Genomic DNA, 3,278 nt, shown 5'->3' with positions numbered 1-3,278 from the left:
CATGATGACAGAGATGATGGTGTGGATTATTGGGCCAAAAGAGGAAGAGGTCGTGGTACTTTCCAGCGTGGCAGAGGGCGCTTTAATTTCAAAAAATCAGGTAGCAGTCCAAAATGGACTCATGACAAATACCAAGGGGATGGGATTGTTGAAGATGAAGAAGAGACCATGGAAAATAATGAAGAAAAGAAGGACAGACGCAAAGAAGAAAAGGTAGAAATTTTCTGATTTTTTTTTTGACAGATTTAATTTAGTATGGGGTTGGCAGATAAATCAGTTAATCAACTTTTAGAAATAATTTTTATAAATATCCACTATCCACAGCTTTATTGACCTCTAATTTCTTTTTCTCCTTTAGGACTAGTCTCAAGATTGCGACAGAGAGCAGAACTTGTTGACACTCAACATTTTTTAAGTCTGATTTTTGTTTTCAAATAAGAATGTAAACATTTTATTTACAATTTACTGTTTGCAAGTAGTCTATAGAAATTTTCTTTTAAGTCTTCAAATACCTTGAAAAAATAGTAGACTGTATGTTGAAAATTGTACTGAAATAAAGTAGAAAATGTTCCTTACCATATTTGTAACTATCAACTTTTAAAAACCTTTGACTGTTTTTGTTACATGCATTGTATTTCTGCTTTGTCTATAAGAAATGGTCAATTCCAGCTCCGTGACAGCTTGGATTCTCTTGACTCCCTGTTTGTTAATGTTTGATTCTGAAGTAAACGTTAGCTCTACACAAATCCACACAAACCCTCAAACAGGAGTTGTTTATAGTGACCACACTAATTATTTAACTGTACACATCTGTTTAACATCTTTTTTAAATTTGAACACTACATTGTAGGGCGACTAATTTTTGAAAGTACTATGAAAATTGCTATTCTGGAAAACTAAAATTAGTTTCACACTTCAGCAAATATATAAGGACAATAACTTTGTTAGTGGCCAAAAAGTACAAATTACTAAAAGTTAGAAAGGTTTGTGAAAGTGGTATTTTTACTGAAAGCAAGCAGTGGCTTGTAAAATCATTTTAAGAGCCTGTATGAATTCAAAACTGAATATTCTCTTCCATTCTCATTTAATAGTTTGAGTCATGGTCTTAGATATCAGCTACCTAAGAGAGAGAGAAACTGGTTTGTAATATGAGTGTAAGAAAAAATCCTAATTCCACAGACCTGATTGTTTTTTTTTTTTTTTTTTTTACAAAAACAAATCAAAACTTGGGAGTCCTATTTATTTGGAAGATTATCCTAAAGCATAATTTGATGCACTCAGTCATTAAGTACCTGACTGGATAGCTTGCATATTTCTTGGATACTCTGACCAGCTGTAAATTAGTTGATAATTTAAGCATATAATTAGATAGTTCCAACATAATGTCTAATAGTTAAATAACTTGTTTTTTCTTAATGTTACCAATAAAAGATTTTGGCAGAAGATTTGTACCATTAATCTAACTGCCCATTTATAAAATGACCTTTTTCTTTTCAAGTGGTCTGACTTACCTAAGGAGATATATACTCTTCTTTGTTACTTAATAGCAAAGGAATAAAGTTCATGCTAAGACTGATTTTTTTTTAAATAAACCTATAAAACTAGCCACATTGCATCAGATTAGTTGTATATTTTTGCAATTAAAGGAGATAATGCTTATTCTATTAATGTAAACTTTTAAAGCTTGTAAGTGTGTGGCTCATTCATTCTCTTTTGATGATTTGCAATATGTCTTAGATGTTGAATTGCTAAGAACTGTTGGCAACATACTTAAACTAAAACCATGTCAACATTTGTTGTGTTTATCTCACTCAGTATTGCATGATTTCTCCCGTTAATTGTCTATCTGGAATTATTTAGTAAATCAGAAATAATCTGCAAATCAACTTTATTGTGTCAACCTGGACATAATTAGTACCATCCTCTTCAGATTAAGACTTAAATATAAAAGTAATATGTATTTAATTCCCTAATGTTTTTCATACCATTCTATTTTATATGAATACATTTAACTCTTATTTTAACAGTTATTTGGTTACACACTGAATCTCGGCATGTTTACCTTTACTTTTTCTACAACAGAGAAAAGTAAATTTACTGAAAAATAATTTAATAGAGAGTAAAGTCCTATTTTAAGTACGATTTCAGTACTGTACCCTTTGGTTACTTTGATTTTAAAGTTATAGATAGAAAAGCCCACTACATTAAAGTGTGGTGATAAGAATCCTGCAGTAGAACACTGCTGTGAATCTTCTCTTTTTCAGGGCCACACATACAACAGCCTGTATGTATTTTTTGAGATCACTATTTAGTTTCACATGTCATAACATGTTACAAAGGCCGAATGGTTCCTCTTGGTAAAGCTGCTTGATTATAAGTGCTAGGAAAATAACTGTTAAGAGCTGCATTGATGTACTTCTTTGCCCAGAGAAAGAAATAAAAATGAACCAAAGGATTTTACAAGAAAAAAAAGCAGTTTCAGAAGACCATGACTCAATTCTTAGGTGGGTATGCTCTTCAACATCTTAGGAGTTTTAAAAAACAGCAAAGTCTCTTCCAGTTGCACTCCATTTCAAGGCATTGTTATTGTTCCCTTTTGTTACAGTTAAAATCAGTGTTGGGATATAAATTATAATTTGAGGCAAAATTTTACCCCATGAGAATGAATGTAGATGGCTAAACGATTCTTACTCAGTGTGGTGTACATTTCAGCAGGGACCCTTGTAAATTGTCATATGCCAATAAAATGTCCTAAGTGGTGACAGCTGTTGTCTCTGTACCTGATTTTGAGGCTGTTTCTGGGCATACTTTCTACCCAGCTGATTTCTATGGTCTGTTTCTAGAAATTGGGATATCAACTCCAGTGTAGTAAACTTGTTATGTGGTTTGCTAAATATTTTTTATTGATTCCTCAAAACTCTTAATCACTTTCTCTTCTCTTCCTTGGAAGAGAATGTAGTTATTAGTGAGTTGTTGTGACAAATGCAGAAATTCCAGGTTAGTAGTCATCAGAGAAGAGAAGTCCTTGAGGAGAAAAACACACAGAACTTTTTCATTTGTTTGATTTTTCAAGACAGTTTCTCTAACAGCCCTGGCTTTCCTGGAACTCTTTTAGGTAGACCAGGCTGGTCTCTGCCTCCTGAGTTCTGGGATTAAAGGTTTACATCACTGTAACCCAACTGAAATGAACTGAATTTTAATTCTAGTACTCAGGGCTCTCAGTTTGAGGTTAGCTAGAGCTGTATCTTTTTTTTTTTTTTTTTTTTTTTTTTTTTTTT

At 32.5% G+C, this 3,278-nt stretch overlaps 1 long non-coding RNA gene across 1 annotated transcript; it reads left to right on the top strand.

Moving 5' to 3' along the window:
• On the top strand, nucleotides 1-2,765 carry LOC101996502. Its single transcript, XR_258991.1, has 2 exons — nucleotides 1-213; nucleotides 359-2,765. It is a non-coding gene; the product is annotated as an uncharacterized LOC101996502 (long non-coding RNA).
• Nucleotides 2,766-3,278: the final 513 nt, after the last annotated feature.

This window comes from Microtus ochrogaster, unplaced genomic scaffold (assembly GCF_000317375.1).
Source record: "Microtus ochrogaster isolate Prairie Vole_2 unplaced genomic scaffold, MicOch1.0 UNK2592, whole genome shotgun sequence".
NCBI classification, from domain to species: Eukaryota; Metazoa; Chordata; class Mammalia; order Rodentia; family Cricetidae; genus Microtus; species Microtus ochrogaster.
Note: the sequence above shows the minus strand (reverse complement) of the source record. Positions and strands in the feature narration are given on the sequence as shown.